Below are 22,371 nucleotides of genomic sequence, written 5' to 3'. Positions count from 1 at the left end.
CAGAATCCCTTGTGTTTCATGCCCTGTAAAGAGGCTAAAAAGGCATTTTGGAAAGATGGAATTCTATAGCCATTTGCGTCATTGTGAACTTTTACAAGTTTATCCGATAACATACTATTATAATATTAAAGCATGGTTAATTAAGCAACCAATCATTTGAATCCGTAGAACCCTTAGTTGAGCTGTTGTCCTAAAAAATCTTGACGCTGTGTACTTCTAGGTCATTCCGGGGCAGTACATGAATCGTGGTTAAACATGCTTAGCCAAATTTGTTCTGTATCTTTCACAGAGTAACAACTGTTGAGATGCAGCGCATAGAAACTGAATTGGGGGATGCATGTCAGCTATGCGAGAATCTGAATTTGCTATACATATTAAGTGCGTACAGTCCTATTTGTCTAAAATTGCCATATCATGTGAACAATTCTGACTTGTTACTGGTTTGATCATTCAGGCACAGGCATTGACAAGACATGACCACCTCTACCCCTTCTGCTCTGTTAATTTTTCAAGTGTTATATTGCATGCTAGCCTCCAATTAGGTGGCAACTCTCTTTCCGTTGCCACACAAGCATTGCCTTTCTTTGTACTCAGCGGGTCTCTTGACTTTACCCTCCCAGTTAACTGTGGATAGCACCATTTGGAGGCATCCTTGTCCCACCCAACCTCTATGTGCACTACCTGTGGGCCACCCAAGCAGCCTGCAGCAGATAAGTTATTGACAACGTCAACCACCTTTATCTAGAAATCCTCATGCAGCAGTCACCACTTTCCGTGCGCTGGATTGGATGAGCACGTATTCTGAGCACCTTTTTGCCCCTAACAGACACTGAGAGAAACTGGCACTGCCTTCAGCCAAAACTCACATGCACCCCGTTCTAAACACCTGGATGGCACTCCGTTCGAGCAGTGCACCAGACAAGAGTAATGCGTAGTCAGAAAAATAAATACTTTGCACAGCTTCCTGGAAAAGCAAACATTCATAGCGAATGCCAGTTTAAGTAAAGGCTGTGAAATATAAGCAGGGGAGACATGGAATGCTTCAATGTTTTTTACCTCCATTGTTCAGAAATAAATCAGTGCCTTAAACATGCAGAGGAAAAAACATGAACACAGGGCCCGAAGAGGCAGGTCAATGTCCGTTTTCAAATGCTACGGGTCTCAAACCCAGAGCGACCCAGCCCACTTAAAGCCCTGTGTGTGCAAAGTTTTGTTACTTGTGCAACGGGATAGAACGGGCGAGGATTGCTCCACTTTGCAATACAGAAAAGATGATGGCACAAGGGCAGAAATGTAAAACGCCGACTGTGAAGCCTCTTTACATACCCTCAGCTCGTTTATTGCTTAAGCAGCTGCTCACCCACGAGCAATAACCACTAAACAAAGACGTTCCAGCCCGTGAATATGGATCCATCCTGGGTTTGCATTCTTTTGCTGCATAACTGATTTTGCATCCGAGCCCCTTTCTCGATAATCGTCCAAAGTTTTCTTCATTTTTATTATGTAAAGATTGACCTTGTCATTTTTTGTATCTGTCAAAGCTATATTTGTTAAAAGAGATGTCCGCTTTTCATCCGTTCCCCCTCGCTCCTGAAACGAAAGTTATTGCATATTGTTTTCTGGACATTTTTTACACAGTCTGTAAATTATTTATACATGTGTCCTCCTTTGGGGTATTTTTGTCAGCGTTTTGGCACATTAAGACTGCACCAGTAAAATTAAACATGCACTAAGAATCTCTCGAAGCATAGTGGCACTTATTTATAGCTTTTGCCTGCTCCACACTTCGTGGTGTTTAGAAAATAAGTGTGCCAATTACGGTTTCTGGTCCTGTTTCTTTTTCCCGAAAAACCTCACCATCTAAAAATGCATTTTTCCCTTCTTTCTTTTTGAATTGTCTTACTATAGCACATACAACAAATAATTTTTTACTAAGGTGAGTTTTTCCACACCAGCAAGATGGAGTGGTATAATACAGCATGTTTTCTACTGAAAATAGGCAGACAGGGCTACCATGAATTATAAATATGTAGGACACCACATAAATTCAATCCACAACACACAATTCCGCATCATGCCACAAAATTCAACAGCACACCACATAATTAAACTACACTACATACCACTCCACAATGCAACCATATCACATAATTACACTTTATGACACAATCCCATTCCAGATATTTCCAGTACACTCACAACCACATAATTACTATCCACATAATTCCACTGCACACTATGACACCTAATTTTCATACACCATACAAATACACTGCATACCACACAATTCACCCCAAATTCAAAACACATAGGGGCCGATTAGGATGGCGGACGGAAATGGGTACTGTCCGCCATGGTGGGGGAAATTTTACTCCCGGCTGCGCCGCGGAGATACCGCGTTTGGGATTAGGATATTCATGTGACGAAACTCCGACCGCGGCGGACGGTTCACAACCAACACCGTCCGCGGTGGACGGAACACAACCAAGTCCGTCCGCGGCGGACGGAGTTCAATGAACAACCACTGCCGCGGACGGAAATGACCGTGGAAAATAAAACATGTACCGCCATACCTGAGAATACTCCGTGGCCGCAATTAGGATAAATCCGCCCGTACCACGGAACGCACAGCCATCCACGTCCGCGGCGGAAACAATGCCACGAGAACCACAGCAGCACGGCGGAACGCCAACACGCACAACATCCCTAGCGCCGAACAAATGTCAGAAACTGCACCGCAAGTCCTAAGCAAACATACGAACATTGACAAGCCCCCCCCCCAACACCAATCACAAGCCACCATGACACGTCCCAATCATCCAATAATGCACACACGTCAACACGCCCACCTACCACCTGACTCGCAACAACCATTGAGACACGACTACAAAATGACACCCACACACAACCACAATCCTTTGCACCACAGCATTGCTGCCAGCAAGAGGGCAAATCGAGAAACTGCTAACTCACATAAAAGCACATAGAAGACACCCACCCACCACCCTACCACACCCACCACACAAACACCCACCACACAAATCCGACACATCACACACCACACACCTGCACCTCCCAACTCACACAACTCACACACTGAGCACCACACACCATGGCACCCAAAAAAAACCCGAAATTCTCAGAGACAGAGTTGAGGGTAATGGTAGATGAAATAATCCGTGTTGAGCCCCACATCTTCGGGGCCCAAGTCCAGCAGACGAGCATTGCGCAAAAGAACCACATGTGGGACAGGATCGTCACTCGGGTGAATGCGTCGGGGACTGTGCCGAGGACGAAGCATGACATTCAGAGGCGGTGGCATGACCTGAAGACCAGGATCAAGGGCATCCGAGCGAAAAACGTCGCTAGAGCCAATCATACTGGCGGTGGCACACCCCCGGAGCCATTACCCTACACCGATTGGGAGGAGAAGGTGCTGGGGATACTACACCGAGAGAGCCTAGACGGACTTGACGAAGGAGAAGAGACTGGTGAGTACAAACCAAGCACCACGATCAGCACGACATGGTCAGGCTCACACAACTGAGAAGAAGCATCCCCTACGCCCCAAACCATGCACGTTCGACACCAACTCACTAACATGTCCATGGCTCCCAACAGGCCCCCATGTTCACGGGGAGGGTGGTGGTGGTGGTGGTGGAGGGTGGGATGTGTGAGAGGCCCAAACTACAACTCCCAACTGGCCCCCATGTTCACGGGGAGGGTGGTGGTGGTGGTGGTGGAGGGTGGGGTGTGTGAGAGGCCCAAACTACAACTCCCAACTGGCCCCCATGTTCACGGGGAGGGTGGTGGTGGTGTTGGTGGAGGGTGGGGTGTGTGAGAGGCCCAAACTACAACTCCCAACTGGCCCCCATGTTCACGGGGAGGGTGGTGGTGGTGGTGGTGGAGGGTGGGGTGTGTGAGAGGCCCAAACTACAACTCCCAACAGGCCCCCATGTTCACGGGGAGGGTGGTGGTGGTGGTGGTGGAGGGTGGGGTGTGTGAGAGGCCCAAACTACAACTCCCAACTGGCCCCCATGTTCACGGGGAGGGTGGTGGTGGTGGTGGTGGAGGGTGGGGTGTGTGAGAGGCCCAAACTACAACTCCCAACTGGCCCCCATGTTCACGGGGAGGGTGGTGGTGGTGGTGGTGGAGGGTGGGGTGTGTGAGAGGCCCAAACTACAACTCCCAACTGGCCCCCATGTTCACGGGGAGGGTGGTGGTGGTGGTGTTGGAGGGTGGGGTGTGTGCGACAGGAAACAGAAATGGCTACAAATCCATATAACCATGTAATGTCCAAATTACTGACCAGCTCGATCTTGTCCCTCAGGTGATCGTCAACTGACTGTGGAAACCAGTACCCGGCCGCCAGCCTCGCCTCTCACATCTACAGGACTCTCTGGTGACGAGGACACAGTCAGCTCCGGGGCGGAGGATGGAGCGGGACCAAGCACGCAGCCAGGGCCATCTGGCTCACAGGGACTCCCGGGACCGACCAACGTCGCATGTGTGACTCCAGCGGCACCTGTCTCTGTGATCTGCACAGTCCCCACCACCACCAGTACCACCAGTACCACCAGTACCACCAGTACCACCACTACCACCAGCACCACGACTCCTGCCGCTGCCACCCAGCATAACGCACCGCGCAACGCTGGTCCAACGGCCCCACACACAAGCAGGGTGAGTGGGCCACAAACACAGGCAACGGGCCAACATCCAATCAGGCGAGCCACACACCGCCGTGCAGAGGAGGAACAGCTACCCCAGCCAGTGGCACAGTCCCTACAAGCTCTTGCCAGGTGCCAGGCGTCATACGACCGGTCCCAGGCAAACGCTGATCGTGCACACCAGGACTCAGTGGACAACACCAACACCCAGCGCCAAATCGCTGGCATCCTTGGCCAGATGTTGCTGATCATGGGGCAGCAGGCAACGATGTGGAGTGAATGGGTTGACCGGAACAACCCCCCCCCCCCCCTCCACCAAGTGTGGTAGCGCCACCGTCACCTCCGCCTCCCCCGCCACCTCCGCCTCCCCCGCCACCTCCGCCTCCGCCGCCACCTCCGCCTCCGCCTCCACCGCCGCCACCACCACCTGAGCCCCTGGCGACGGATGTGGCCCATCAACAACCTGCCCTCCCAGCTGACTCTGTTCCAGGTCAGAGACGGAGGGGCCGTCCGAGTAAGAAAGAGGCTGAGAGCAGTGTTGGAGCGCCAGGCACACGCTCCAAGAGGGGACGACCATGACAATGTCACTGCCTGTGCCAGACATTCACCCAGCTAAGTAGCCTGTCCCACAGACAATCATTCCCACTGGTCTGCTGGACTACCCTGACACCCCCCAATGTGGCGTCAGCACGGACATTTCATCAGCCAATACCTTCAACTCCAACTCCCTCCACCCCACTGACTTGTAAATATTCACCAGTACAGAAGCACAACCTGTAAATAAATAGCATTAACTCACACAATGATGTTTTGACTCCATGTTTATTCACATGATTGCCATCAGATACAGACGTAAACAGGTACAGGGATCATAGTCGTACATGATCATGGCGCTGCGGGAGTGACCTAGAGAAAACCAGAGACAGCAAACACACGTCAATAAAGAGATTCACACACATCACAACACAATGCACAGCTACATTACACAAACCACAACCATCACACAAGCATGGGATGAGAGCACACACATCATGGACACTTCCATGTCCAAAGACATGAAGACACACATGTGCAACCATCACAAACAACACCCAGCTGATTAACCCCATATCCACACAACACCAGAAAACATACATGAGGCATTGTCAACCGCCACTAGAGGTAGATACTCACATTCAAGGGAAGTAGCGATCTATGAGCTGGCGCCTCTGGTCCACACCTTCCTCCTCACCACTATCCTCATGAGTCGACATGGGTGGGATGGGAGGCCGAGGCACTCCTTCGTCTTCAGGGTCCAACAGCAGTTCAATGCCATTGCGTACTGCCAGGTTGTGGAGCATGCAGCAGGCTATCACGATCTTGCATACTTTTCCTGGTGTGTAAGGCAGGGCCCCTCCGGTCTTGTCGAGGCACCGAAACCTGGACTTTAGCAGTCCAAAGGTACGTTCGATGACTCTCCGTGTCCTTCCATGTGCCTCATTGTACCGCATGTCACCCGCCGTCCTCGGATTACGTAGGGGACTAAGGAGCCAGGGCCGGTTTGGGTAAGCCGAGTCGCCTATGTAGGGGGATGACAGAGACAAACATCTGAAAAATATATGGTGGGTACCCCATGCAACACAGAGATCACAAGAGTACCCACTGCTCACTCACCAACAAGCCACGCTTGACCGGGTCGCAGATTTGCCATGAGTCGTGGGACATTGCTGCTCCGCATGATGTGGGCGTCATGTGCGGATCCAGGAAATCTGGCACACACATGGGAGATAATGTTGTTCGCCAGGCACACCACCTGCACGTTCAGCGAATGAAAGTGTTTGCGATTCCTGAACACTTGTTCGCGTGCCCGTGGTGGAATCAGAGCGATGTGTGTGCCATCAATTGAGCCCACAACGTGAGGCATGTGGCCCAGTGCATAGAAAGCAGCTTTGACAGCTGGCAACTCTTCCGGCCGTGGAAAATGTATGTACTCATCCTTGTAGAGCATCATAGCTGTTAACACATCCCGAAGAACCGTGCTGAACATGGCCTGCGACATCCCCCCGGCAACTGCAACAGTGAACTGAAAAGTGCCGGTAGCAAAGAAATGTAGTACCGCCATGACCTTTGCAGTGGGTGTAATCGACCCAGGATACGTTCTACGTGGCTGCAGATGAGGAGACAATAGTGCCACAAGGTCCAGCAACCGACGTCGATCCAGCCGGAATTTCCGAATCACCTCCTCGTCTACCATATCCTCCAGCACAGTGTATGGCCGATGCACATTTGGAGCCCTCCTGTGTGGGACAGAGATGTAACTTTGGTCAACTTACAAACGACGCATACGTGTAGAACTCCATCACATGTGTACCTTACTGACAAAACTTCAGTCATCACCCTAATGTTTCGTAGACACATCACAGACACTCATGCTACTGCATGCACACAAACGATAAGTGTACACACGCCATGTCATCAAGCACAAATGCCACCACCAATAATGATGTGCATACGGAAATGACATGCATGGTGACACAACGTACAAAACACGTACACGGAATGCATGTGTACCACCACCACTGTAGTCACCTCGACACAACAAGAAACTGACAACAGATGCATTAATTGGCCACACAGCCGTGATGTACTGTGTAGTTGTGAAGATGTAACAACGTCTGTAGGGTCACACCCGACGTCAACAAGTACAAATGCACATCTGTTGCCCATTATGTGCCGACCGATTGCCATTGTATGGACACACATGCTGTATTGTATGACATATGACCTTTCCCAATCACGCTCACATCCCTCATGACACAACTGCACACAAGACATCACGGTGCAGCATCTGACAAGATCACATAATTGGCGCCGCCATGGCGGTGCTCAACTTCCGCTACTTCCCAAAGGCCATATGCGGCCAGCGTCCCTCTCCCCATTGGCTGCATGTGCATGGACCGTCACGGGCAGACATCGGCGACCGCACGTGCAAGCCTCAGGCACGGATGCTTCAGTTGCAACAATGTACTATCACTGGCGCCTCCATGGCGGTGCACGTACTCAGCGGGGGAGGTGCAGGCCCATACACCCTGTAGATGTAGTCAATGGACATGCCATTTCATGACCCCCCTTACAGTCACCTTGCATCATCCACCGTACACCGGCCGGAGCGGCCGGGCCTAGGACGACCGCCGTGCCCGGCCATGATCAACCTCCGTGCCCGGCCATGTTCAACCGCCGTGCCCGGCCATGTTCAACCGCCGTGCCCGGCCATGTTCAACCGCCGTGCCCGGCCATGAACAACCGCCGTGGCCGGCCATGAACAACCGCCGTGCCCGGCCATGAACAACCGCCGTGCCCGGCCATGAACAACCGCCGTGGCCGGCCAAGAACAACCGCCGTGCCCGGCCATGAACAACCGCCGTGGCCGGCCATGAACAACCGCCGTGCCCGGCCATGTTCAACCGCCGTGCCCGGCCATGAACAACCGCCGTGGCCGGCCATGGCGGTTGTGTTCATGGCCGGGCACGGCGGTCGTCCTAGGCCCGGCCGCTCCGGCCGGTGTACGGTGGATGATGCAAGGTGACTGTAAGGGGGGTCATGAAATGGCATGTCCATTGACTACATCTACAGGGTGTATGGGCCTGCACCTCCCCCGCTGAGTACGTGCACTGCCATGGAGGCGCCAGTGATAGTACATTGTTGCAACTGAAGCATCCGTGCCTGAGGCTTGCACGTGCGGTCGCCGATGTCTGCCCGTGACGGTCCATGCACATGCAGCCAATGGGGAGAGGGACGCTGGCCGCATATGGCCAATCGCAAGTAGCGGAAGGTGTGCACCGCAACTATGGGCCAGTCATTGGCCCATTTCATGATCACGCTTCCAGGGCTGACCAATTGCAGGCGACGTATGCCACTGACACGTGCTGAGGGCCCTATATATGTGTGTTGGCCAAAACGACGCTTCCTACCCTGGGGACCAGTGCTGCCTGTGACCATCACCTCGACCTGCTGCTGCTGCTGAGCTGACCACCGACTGCTGCCTGTGACCATCACCTCGACCTGCTGCTGCTGCTGAGCTCACCACCGACTGCTGCTCTAGTGCCATACACCGTGATCTTGCCATGTCGAGAGGCAATGAGATCCGGTCTCGACCCTTCACCGCCGCGGAGCTTGATGTCCTCGTGGACGGTGTACTCCGCAACTATGGACGCCTCTACGGCGCACCAGGACGGGTGGTAAGTGCAGTGTGGGACATGTTGGTGTGCATGAGGGGGCAAAATGATCTTGCCAATTTCTATCTTAGCTGTGTAGTGTGGCCTACACATATGTTCCTGATTGTGCATGGCTGCTGACAGTTACGTCTTGCCTCTATGTGTGTCACAGGCCACCTGTCCACTGACTTTAACCCTTTTGTCTTTCATCATGGTAGGTCAAGCTGCACCTTCGCAAGGACCTGTGGAGGAGCATAGCACGGGAAGTACGGGCATTGGGGGTGTGCAACAGACGACATACACACTGCCACAAACGCTGGGACGACATTTCCAGGCTGAGCAAGAATGTAGCTGAAGTAACACTGGGCCTGATTCCAAGGACGCCCCGTCTGGCCCGACGCTCCATGACCCCTCTCATGCACCGTATAATTGCAGTGACGCATCCTGAACTGGCCGAACGTCTGAGTGCCGATCAACAGCAAACTAGCGGTGAGCATACTGTCTGTGTAGGAAACTTGTGAGTGCTATGCATGTATTGGTGCCCAGACACACTATTGAGTTCCGTGTTGCGTACGTATGCCTGTGCTGCCATTTTGGTCCCATTGGGTGGTACTCATTTGACAGCCAGGTCCGCCATGTTGACACGCCACTTGCTTAGTACTTGAGTGTTAATGCACATCCCCTAGTGGTCCATGGCCCCATGCCAGGAAATGTGAGGATGACTGGTAGGGGTGGGCCATGTGCAGGATGTGGGCTCCTAAACCTTTGTCTGCTATGTAATTTGGCTATCCTGTTCCTTCTGTACGTCAGTCTGCCCATGACTCACACATCTTTTCTGTGCATTTCAGCTTTGACAGAGGACACTCTGCCACAGACGGTGGAGAGTAGCCGAGGAAATGAGTCCGGCTCAGACTTCGCACACACGCAGACTGACACGGAGGAGGCCAGCGCCGGAGAGGGGGACAGGACCGTCCCTGAGGACTCGCATGTGGAGACACCATCGTCCTCCTCGTCGGACACTCTTGGTGAGCCTGCACTGTTGTCACAGACTGGGAGTGGGCACTCATCACCTTCTGTCGGAAGACAGCACACAGGGCCCACACTTCCACCAACTGCACCATGTACTGTTCGTGGCCGGAGGAGTAGGGGGAGCAGAGTGGCGTTCGGTGCAGGCACCGCTGCCCCTGCCACGGTGAGCCAAAATGCACTGTGTGCTGAGGCAGTTGATCTGCTGCGACAGCTGTGTGTGGGGCAGACCAATATGACAAATGCTTTCCAGGACCATGATAGGAAGTTGGGGCAGGTGGTGGCATTCATGGAAGGGATGCATGGCGATCTTTCAGGTCTACACAGGACAGTGCAGTCATTGGCAAGCAGTGTGTCATCTGCAATAGTTCAGTCGAATGAACAGGGTGCTACTTCTGTTTCCCCATCTACACCGCTGGATGTCTCAGGGGGTAGTGATTATTGTGAGCAAGACTCAAATAAAGGTTATTGCACTAGAAGCAGCGTCAGACAGCACGTCAGGGCACGCAGGGCACAGACCACATCCCCTAGATCACCTACATCTGTTCACGTAGACGACGTCAGATGCACTGGAGTACACACACAGGATCCACAAGTGTTGTTGGAGGACATGCCTTCAGGAGCTACACAGGCATTCAACACAAAAGGTACTCCCAAGGCATGGGATACTCACATGTCCATGGACTGTTCCTTGGACAAGGCCAGTCAGAAGACTAAGGCACCTACTAAGAGCAGGGAGACTCCCAAGAGCAGGCCCACAGCAGAGGTAAGGCACACTCCCAAGGACAGTGAGAAGACTAAGGCACCTACTAAGAGCAGGGAGACTCCCAAGAGCAGGCCCACAGCAGAGGTAAGGCACACTCCCAAGGACAGTGAGAAGACTAAGGCACCTACTAAGAGCAGGGAGACTCCCAAGAGCAGGCCCACAGCAGAGGTAAGGCACACTCCCAAGGACAGTGAGAAGACTAAGGCACCTACTAAGAGCAGGGAGACTCCCAAGAGCAGGCCCACAGCAGAGGTAAGGGACACTCCCAAGGACAGTGAGAAGACTAAGGCACCTACTAAGAGCAGGGAGACTCCCAAGAGCAGGCCCACAGCAGAGGTAAGGCACACTCCCAAGGACAGTGAGAAGACTAAGGCACCTACTAAGAGCAGGGAGACTCCCAAGAGCAGGCCCACAGCAGAGGTAAGGGACACTCCCAAGGGCATGGACACACACAGAGAGCAGGTGTCTACTGGAGACAGGTGCACCACAGACGACAAGTCTGCTGGCAGGAACAGGGCGGCGAGCAGGGCACAGGCTACATCCAGAGACAACACTCCACCTAAGGATAAGGCACCTCCTACGGACAAGGCATCTAGCATGGACAATGGCGCAATCAAGGACAGGCATACTTAACCCCTGGCTGCACTGAGGCTGATGTTTACTACTGGACGCCAAACTAATGTCTCCGCGGCGGAGTCCCCCCATACCTCCACTCCCATCCAGGCCAGTCAGAAGCAGAGGTGGGTGTCCCCTGTTGTAGCATCCCCCATTACACATCATTCCGAGTCCAGGCGGCAGGCACAGAGCAAACGACAAGCAGGCTCCAGCACGTCCCCAGAAACCAGATCCCCGGCAGCAGTTGCTCCACCTATGCTGGGTGGTGATTCTTTGGAGTCCCCGCCACTTGGCAGTCCAGTCCTGTCCAGGGTGCACTCACACCTCCATAAGAAACGCAGACACACACCATTGACACCTGCCAACCCCGATTTGGCTCTAGATGACCTATCACCAGCTCCCAGGCCCACCCTGCCTCCTGGCCCATACAGCCCTGTGGCTCATCATTTCAGTTGTCCCAGTGGCGCTGGTGCAGTTGACTCTCATGTATCAGATGGTGGCACAGTGTCAGTTGTGCCCTCTCCTGTTGCACGTCCTGGCAGTGTATCTGGGTCTATGGCTCACGTGTCAGTTAGGAGATCTGTGGCTGTGTTGCACACTCCTGTTTCTGGTGCTGCCAGTGTGTCTGGGTCAGTGGCTCACGTGTCAGTGACTACATCTGTGGCTGTGTCTCACACTCCTGTTGCTGGTGCTGCCAGTGTGTCTGGGTCCGTGGCCCATGTGTGTGTGACTCGGGCTGTGACTGTGTCTCACACTCCTGTTGCTGGTGCTGCCAGTGTGTCTGGGTCCGTGGCCCATGTGTGTGTGACTCGGGCTGTGACTGTGTCTCACACTCCTGTTGCTGGTGCTGCCAGTGTGTCCGAGGCAGGTAGTTCACGCAGTCCCCCTGAGTCTGTGATGTGAGGTGCTGTACACTTCACTGAAATGTTACTTCACATGGTGTGTCCAGTGGGAACTGCGTGGCACTCTTGTGGTTCCTGTGACGGGTTGGTAGGGACACGTAGTTGTGCAGCCTCTGATGTACCTGCTGTGTACTGCACAATGCCCTGTTGATGCTCTGATACTGCATACTGCCCTCTCGTTACCTGCTATGATGTACCTGCTGTGTACTGCACTGTGCCCTGTTGATGCTCTGATACTGCATACTGCCCTCTCGTTACCTGCTATGATGTACCTGCTGTGTACTGCACTGTGCCCTGTTGATGCTCTGATACTGCATACTGCCCCTCTCATGTGCTGCCTCTGATGGACCTGTTCTGTGCAATGGACTGTTCATGCACTTGGCCCCTCTCATGTGCTGCCTCTGATGGACCTGTTCTGTGCAATGGACTGTTGATTCTCTGTGCCCCTCTCATGTGCTGCCTCTGATGGACCTGTTCTGTGCAATGGTCTGTTGATTCTCTGTGCCCCTCTCATGTGCTGCCTCTGATGGACCTGTTCTTTGCTATGGACTGTTGATGCTCTGATACTGCATACTGCCCTCTCGTTACCTGCTATGATGTACCTGCTGTGTACTGCACTGTGCCCTGTTGATGCTCTGATACTGCATACTGCCCTCTCGTTACCTGCCATGATGTACCTGCTCTGTACTGCACAATGCCCTGTTGATGCTCTGATACTGCATACTGCCCTCTCGTTACCTGCTATGATGTACCTGCTGTGTACTGCACAATGCCCTGTTGATGCTCTGATACTGCATACTGCCCTCTCGTTACCTGCTATGATGTACCTGCTCTGTACTGCACAATGCCGTGTTGATGCTCTGATACTGCATATTGCCCTCTCGTTACCTGCCATGATGTACCTGCTGTGTACTGCACTGTGCCCTGTTGATGCTCTGATACTGCATACTGCCCTCTCGTTACCTGCTATGATGTGCCTGCTCTGGTGCCCACTTTGCCCATGCTCACGCATACACTGTGATTAAACTCCTATTTTGTGAAATAAAGGTGGTCTATCAAATCTCGTGGTTTTTCGTTGTCATTCCTGCTTGCGTACTACAAATGTGTATTCGTATTTGCTTCTCATCAGTGGTTACGGTGACATGACACTCCCCCTCCCTACGTCACGTCCCTTGCTGGTATTCACCTCCAGACAGCCAATGGTTTGTGCCTTACCTGCGTCGTCCATAGTAGGCCATGACTAGGACGTGGTGGATCGCGAAGAGCATCGGGAAAGCGTGTAGCGCAGGGTCCATGGTGGTGGTCAGCTTGCGGTGGGTATCTCGGCTATGTCACCTGTGTTCGCTGTGGGGATTCCGACGTGTTCAGACAGGTTGTTTTTCCGCTGCGGTTTTATGTGTGTTTTCCGCCATCTTGATTGGGGGGACGGTCTTAGTCGTCAGTACGTACGGCGGTGCGTCCGGATCTGTTACGTCCGCCGCGTGGTCGTGTGTAGTTGGCCGGCGGAGCGTGCTTTTCCGTCGCGGACAGAAATTTGACAAGTTTTCCTATCCTGATATGGCGGACGGAGTATCCGCGGCAGGCGGACACGGAAAAGGCTTTTTCCACCTACTCATGGGCCGCGGTGGCTCTTCCGTCCGCCATCCTAATCGACCCCATAATTCCACTCCAAACCACATATATCCAATCCACTCCAAACCAAAACACATAGATAAAAGGCATTGCCATTTACAGTGCCAATAGCTCTAACTCTCCCAAATGTGAGACCTATTGCATTGCAAATGCTTGTTTTATTATATCCATTAGTTAGAACTCAGTAGTTTTCAATCCTAGTCTTGAATATCTTACTATAGTATTTCAAAATTATTTTTATTGTGGGCCGTCATACTCCTCCCTCACAAAATAAAAGAAGTAGGTAGGTTTTTTAAAATTAACTTTTATTAAACAATAAATATAAACGAAACTCAATTATAACTATATTAGAACTGGAAAAATATCTTAAACAATGTTATAAACAAATTGTGAAAAGGATTCCAAAAGGTGTCCGATTGGTAATCTGCAAAAGAAAAAAGAAAATTAGAGTTTAGAATTATGTAGATGTGAGTAAATGAGCTGAAGCATTACGGGGCATATTATCAAGAACGACGATAAAATATTGCCGTTTCAGCGGCAGGAAACTGCAGCTAAAGCTGCGATATGGGCTTGATAATATGCTGTTGTGATTTCCCATAGCAGTCCAGGTTCTGGTGTTAACCTGGGCTACTAAGGGAATTCAGACGGGCATATTATCAAGCCCATTATCGCTGCTGAAAACAGCGATAATTTTATCGCTGTTCTTGATACTATGTCCCTACAAGTTTTGGTAACTCTATGGTTTTACATGTGCAGTGCGACTCTTACATTCCAGTTCTGTTATAGTGCCGCGTTCAAGTGGTGTCTATATGGAAGTGTCTACTGAGTTACTGACCCTCGCTATGGCGACTTATTTCTAATGCATTCCTATGAAGCCTTTGTAGATTGAGGCCTCTGTGCTTACCGTTGTATAAACCTTGCGGGTAAACATTTCAGGCAGTTGGTGTCACAACGTCTACACGTCCAAGACAGCAATGACTAACTGATGTCCCAGAGAGTGAGAGAGAGAAAGAGAGAGAAAACAACATTAAAACTGTGTCGCAGAGTCTGGAGTTGAGATTTTTTCTTGAAAAGTCAGAGTAGTTTTACTAGCTCCTTGCATCACTTTACCCATGTTAAAAGTGACTCAAAAGTGGCGTAATAAGGTCGTGGATCTGTTTGTCAGACTGTTGTAACCTATCTGTTGTCACTGCTTGGCGGTAAATATAGATTTTACTGACAAGGTGCTGTACCATACGCACTCTGGGTCATAATATGAAGCCTGGTCAACAAAATTATCGCCACTTTATCAGCAGGAAAGTGTCGCTAAAGTGGCAATAATGGGTTTGATAATATGCTCTATGGAATTCCAATCGAAGCTCATGTTAGATGTCCTTCACATCTAACATGAGCTTCGATTGGAATTGAATTCAGCATATTATCAAACCTATTATGGCCACTTTAGCGGCAGTTTGCTGCCGATAAGGTGGCAATAATTGTGTCGCCAAGGCTTGATAATATGGCCCTCTCTCGTTTCACAAATAAAGCTAACACTACAGTTTTACGAGTGCAGTGTACCTGGTACATTTTACATGTTATAGTGACGCATTCAAGTGGTGGGTATATGGAATTGCCTACTGCGTTACTAAAGCCCGTTATGCTGAATTATTTCTAATGCATTCCTATGAAGGATTTGTAGATCTAGGCCTCTGTGCTTACCGTTGTATAAACCTTGCGGCCAAACACATAAAGAAGTAGACTGCACAACCTCACATCAACAATTATTCTACACGTCCAAGCAGACAGCAGTATCTAAGTTTAAGAGAGAAAGAGAAATTATGTCACAGAGAGTGAGAGAGAGAGAAAACATTAAAACTGTGTCACAGAGTCTGGAGTTGAGATTTTTTCTTGAAAAGTCAGACGTAGATTTACTAGCTCCTTGCATCACTTTACCCATGTTAAAAGTGACTCAAAAGTGGCGTAATAAGATTGTGGATCTGTTTGTCAGACTGTCGTAAGCTATCTGTTGTCACTGCTTGGAGGTAATTACAGATTTTAGAGAGAAGCTGCTGTACACTACGCACTCTGGGCCATAATATCAAGCCTGGGCAACAATGTTCAAACGACCGATAAATGAGGGGGGGACTAGACACCGATATGTTAGCACACTTTGTTTATTAATGCTCTGCAAACTGCACACTGAAAAACGTGATTGACACATATATACAGTGATTGGTTCACCGATACTCATAGCAGTGGATTAATAGCCACTTTGTACAGCAGAACGCCCCAGCAACCCCCTTAGGGGTGGATGTAGCGCTAATAGCAAGAGGATGACCACCTTCCTACCCTCTTGACCCCTTCCTCCCCCAGCCCCGCTCTGAATGCAGTAGTGGCTGCTCCTATCCTGAATGGGAGAATCAAGAAGGAGAGAGGCCGAGCTATAGCTGCTGCAGAATAAATAGCGAGGCGCCACTCTTCCCCTAGGTGAGCCCTCCCCTTTGGCCAATGAGAGGTGGATGCGGGAGGGGCACCTGATAGATAGGCTCGCGCTAGCTGGGTGGCACTAAAGCGCTGCCCCACCCATGCTCCCCTGCGGGTCACGCGGTCAGCGGCAGGATCATTGCTGTCCTCGACATTAGTTGTTCTTTTTTTCACTCTTGTTCAGCTTGAAATTTGTTGAGAAAACAAAAAAAAATACAAAACAAAAAAACTGTTCTTTTTAGAACTACCTTCACTGGTTAAATAAAGAACTATATTTCTATGTTAGTGTGTAAAAGTTGTCAGAATGAATGTGTAGTTCATAAATGAATGAATGAATATGTTACTAGTGTATGGAGAATGTGAAAGTGCAGAACTATAAGGAACTGCTACAGCATAAATCTATAAGGTGTTTATCTATAGTATACTGTAGTATGTCCGAAGCACTTGAATGTTTCATATGTACATAAATATGTTACCTGGATTGTGTTACATGATTTTCGGGTGCAATATGATTTTTGGAAGCAATGTCTCCATTTAAAGGAAATTGTGTATAGAACGTATTACACAGACCAGGCTAGATAATAAAAAAAAACTATATTGTGTCAACTGACGTATTTTGTAAAAGAATTTGTAAATAGATGTGTATCTTCTTCCATTTTCTATCTTCCTCACTAAGCACTTCACACTCTTTATCTTATGCACGCTCGCCTTGGGCAACCTATACACTCTTTTGTATAGAGATAGTGATGTAGCCAATAAATTAAAATTGCTCCTGAACTGGTATTTACTGCTGTTGCTTTTTCTGTTTTTTCCATATGAATTAATACATTGAGTGTACAGGGTTGATCTATAAGACATATCCCACAATTGAAGGAACTTTATGATGTGGTTTTGATTTAATCATTTCTTGTGAAAATATTGGTTGAAGACCATTGTATTTGAATATAATAGCGTCAAAACCTTGCACATGCTTAAAGCAGGTGTAAGGATTGATACAGCATTGTGAGCATAGGGCCCCTCGAGAATCGCTGGAGCTGTGTTATACTTGCAACCAACGTCAAGCAATATTTCATACAAAAATTACTTTGCAGTTTAGTTTTGTTAATATTTTATAATAAGAATCTGAAATATGATCTAAAAAATAAAATAAATATAAATATTTATATTGAAAATATAAGAAATTAGTATAAAAAGAAAGACATAATAATTAATACATTTATAAATTATCATTTACAAAACCTTTGAAATTCCCTGAAAAGACCATAGGTTTCACACATGTTATAGATAGGCATTAGCATTTAAAAAAACATGCAAATTCATTGAAAAAAACAGAGGTTTCACACGTTATAGTTAGCTGAACATTTGAAATGTATCCGTTATAGTTAGCTCAGCTAACTATAACTTGCGCGCCCGCAATGCACTGCTGATGACGTCACATATTACATCACTCATGACATGGTCAGTGACATCACTCATGACATCACTCATGACATCTCAAATGACATCCCTGATGACATCACTGATTACATCATCCTTGTGGCACACCTCCTCTTACTGTAATATAACCTTTGATACACACGATCAAAAATAGACACTAACATTTTTAAAAAAATGGAGATACCAATTCCACTTAGAACAACCTATTGAGTAATTTCAAAATCTACATACACATCCACTCATTCACCAACAGTTCTATAATATAGTCACTCATACATGTACTGACTCATCATATGTACTCATACACCGATATATCCTGTTATACACTGACACTCACCTATAGCGTTACTCACACACATACTCACACATGCAAATAAACTTTCAAATATCCATTTACTTACATATACAGCTATACACCGACCGTTACACTAACTTCTACAGAATCGTAGACATACTCACTCTCTTGAACAATCTCTTATAGAAACACATACTTATTTATGCAGGACGTCTTAGAATCTCTCGCTCTCAGATATACTCACTTATATACATCAATACTCACATATACTAGTTTAAAACATATGTAGTTACTCATAACCATACTATTGAGACAGTTATTCACTCACTAACATACCCATATGCACACTCATCCACCCATACAGTCCTGCACACATGATGTCTTCAAAACACATACAAACAGTGAGTCAGTCATTCGTGCATCTGTGCGCTAAGTAATACTCCCCACCGAACCGTACAAACATTCATTTTGGTACTCAAAAAAACAACTAATAACCCATATACACACTCATGGAGCTACTCACCAACCCATACAGCCACATATATACAAAGTGAGACATTGATACAGATATTTAAATATTTAAAGATTACTCGCTAGTACACCTCTTCAATAAGATATACTTAAGTTAGTTATACACCCAATTTTACAAAAAACAAACATCCATTGAGGCACTTATTTACCCATTTATTCTTCCATCAACCTTTAGATATACATATATAAAAAACATGTAATTTTCAGAAAGACACACATTCACTGGATGATGTCATCAGTGATGTCATCAGGGATGTCATTTGAGATGTCATCAGTGATGTCATCAGTGATGTCACTGCATTTGAAAAAGGTCTATAGCCAAGTTAGAACACAGAACTAATTCAGGAAACCTATTAAAAAGCCCATAGGGAAAAGACTAATCACCAACTTAGTTGAACAATTTCTTAAATTTTTATTAATCGAAAAGAGCTTATTTTGCGATTATTCATTGTAGTTGAGATTGTTGTGTATTCATGATATATTCAATTATTTACATAAATACATTGTAAAGATTCATAAAAAACACATAACAGACATACACATAGCGTTAGACAAGAAAGGCAATGGAGGCAATGTGGTAGATAAAAACTATGCGCGTTTCGGCTTGTCAGCCTTTATCAGGTAACCGTCTTTTGCACTACAATTAAAAAATAGGTGATAGTCAGATGTATATATACACATACAGTGGTCATCATTGAGGCAGCAATGTTTGTTAATATTATTACATTTTAACATATAATCTCACTCTTACAATATTGAAAATACTGGTGTCTATTTACACAGGAATATATGTTATATCTACAGAGCTACATAAATTATATACATGTATATACATGACATCCAAAAAGCTGTTTGATAGACAGTGGGGGTAGTGGGGTAAGGTATACAAGTGGTTTTGGGGGGCAGGAACAGGGAAGAGAGAGGAGAGAGAGGGAGGGTTAAAAGAGGGAGGGAGGGAGGGAGGGAGAGAAAGGGGGTGTGGGAAGGGGGGGGAAGAAACAACGTCTTTACTTCAAAACATTTATATATGGAATCGTAGTGACCGCAATGGGAACCCAGTTATGGCAAGAAACAGCATATTATTCTGCATGAATTGAGGCCAGAGAGCATGTAAAATATCGAAGTTGGATGGAAACATATGAATATTATGCTAATGTCTAAAAGGATAGCCAATACACAAAAATAACTAATTAATACTTACAGACAAAAAACACCAACTGAGCAAAAAAGAGAGATAAAACCGCCAAACGTCAGTGACAAATATTCCTGTTTAAACAAAAAGAAAAAGAAACCAATGGTAAAAGGCATACGAGCCTAAATTGGATAAAAAACTCAAAATAGTAACATTAAGGTATAGCACATGTGTTAAGTGAAAAGCCTGATAGAACTACAAATCAAAGACCTTAGCACAACTTTAAACGTCTGATTCCAGAATACAGTGTGAGCGGAAATAATACCGGAAATACAGAAAGATATATGCACTGCAGTCAAACAGCCAAGGAAAGAAAAGAACCCAATAGCTCTAATAACCATAAAAAATGATTTAGCTTCAGTATGCGTAAAGCACAGTACTTACCAGAAATTTTGATTAATAATGAATAGGATTATGAATGAAGAGAATAATACAGTTGCTGGTGATAGATGAAAAAAGAGGAAAACATCGTATAAATTACCTTAATTGCATAAATAGACGTTCCTATTATATATTAGTATCTGGACTGTTGAGACCATTAGATATATAACATATATCTACCTCTAGTGTATGATAGGTCTCAAAAATTCTCTTAGGTGTATGTTGATCGCCGGAAGAGAAAAAAGAGGGGGGCACATCGAGTGCGATGAGACAAGCAATCAGGTGATTGACAGATGATCTATAAGAAAGATGACATAAGTTTAGCAATGTGCATTATATATTAGCAAGAAGAGAGGAGATCATACACACCGACAGTATGGGTACCTGTATAATACGATTGGGCACCACTCAAGGGACGGACAATTGCTAATTGCAGACTTGCTGGAGCATCTTGAAAGAGAACATGTGATAGTAATTGAGTATGGACTCAGCTCCAGGGAATTAACCCATAAAGTGAAATGCTTAAGATGTGTTTAATGGTTGTATCCGGGCGTCTATATTTTTATATATATCTTTATGTCCAGAAAACTTTGCCGATCTAATAATGAGAGCACGTAAGAAGTAATAGCCGTAAGGGTATACCGGCAAGCCAACAAAAATAATAGACCCACATGATCTTGTAAAGTTCAATAAACAGGCAGTCAGCAATATCTACACATTTTTTTATGTGAAACCTCCAATACTGTCCTAAGCTGTCAGGAGCAGTTTAATTCTCAATATCTACACGTTTCTTAATTAAAAACCTCCAAATACTGTCCTAAACGTTCAGGTGGAGCCTAATTCTCGATAAAGTCGTGGATAGCGAGAAAACGGCAAAACAATCAAACTTCACCCAAGCTAGCTAAACCCAGAATTAAGGTACTGGAGGGTCGCGCAGCGAGTCCTACCTGTATATTGCGATGGTGAGGGTGTGTAGCCCTCGAGCTTTAAACCAGTGTGTGCATCCGACGAAAAGTACGGACAGAATCGACATAGACGGGTGAAAAAATCCCGTTTTTATATATTGTGAAAATTAGACCCAGTCATGGAAGTAGACAGGGGACTGGTAGAAGAGTGATGAAACACAAACAACAGACTAACCGGTCGTCGACATACGCATACATAACAACGGGGATTATATGTGTAGAAAAGATAATAAATGACAAACTAACCCAAACCCGCCAATGAAAGTGAAGACCTAACACCAATCAGAGACTAATAAAGACAAATAACCGATCAAGCACATTACAAGAAATGAAGACTGAAACAGTTAAAAGAAATAGTTATTTTAGCACAAAAGAGTAAAGTAAAAAAAGGGCCAAATTAGGTTTTTATTCATATGGTTTCAACCAAGTCGGCAGTTTAGGATGAACATTGGCACAGGGTTACACTGTGGTAAATAAACAGGCATGGTGGAATGTGGGAGATATATAACAATCAGACATAAGAAGTACTATATGCCCATGTATATTTTGTATGAAACAAGTAAAGAAATGTATTTACAATAAATCTAAAGTATGTGCTGAAAATAGGTGACCTAATTGGGTCAAGGAGTACAGTAAACAAGAGATCTCAGATGATAGCTTGATCCCAAGGTATTGCTAAGTTCAATCCATTTGAGACAGTATCTAGCATAAAAATGTAGTATACCTCCCATTTTTTTCTTATTTTATCAGAGCAGATCCCTGCTGAAGGTATAATCTTTTCTAGCACAAACGAGCGAATTTTGTCGGCTGATTGACGATGTTCAAGAAAATGACAAACCATCGGAGCTGCTAATTTCTGTGTACGAATGGCTGATCTGTGCTCTGTGAGTCGGACACTCATCGTCCAGGAAGTTTCTCCAACATATGCTTTCTGGCATGGGCATAGTAACAAATATATAATGTTTTTTGATTTTCAATTTGTAATCCCTTTACTCTCTACAGTCACCCCATTATAACAAATGGATTTAGTTTCTATGGATCGAGGACATGTCTTGCATGTCCCACATTTAAAATTTCTATTGATCTGTAGCATATCACTAATACTGCGCTGTGTAGGTTGTTTAGGGGTTGGCATGCGGGATCTAACTATTAGGTCTTTGATGTTCTTGTTTTTTTGATAGGCAAACATCGGCTTCTGAATGGTTTCGTTGTGTGATTTATTAGTGTTCAACAAATGCCAATTGGAGCATATAATTTGTCCGATCTGTTCGTTGAGGACAGAATGTCTTGTGACAAAGACAAG

The sequence above is a fragment of the Lissotriton vulgaris genome, chromosome 1_2 (assembly GCF_964263255.1).
Source record: "Lissotriton vulgaris chromosome 1_2, aLisVul1.2, whole genome shotgun sequence".
NCBI classification, from domain to species: Eukaryota; Metazoa; Chordata; class Amphibia; order Caudata; family Salamandridae; genus Lissotriton; species Lissotriton vulgaris.
The sequence above is the reverse complement of the archived record's forward strand: the minus strand, read 5'-3'. Positions refer to the sequence as shown.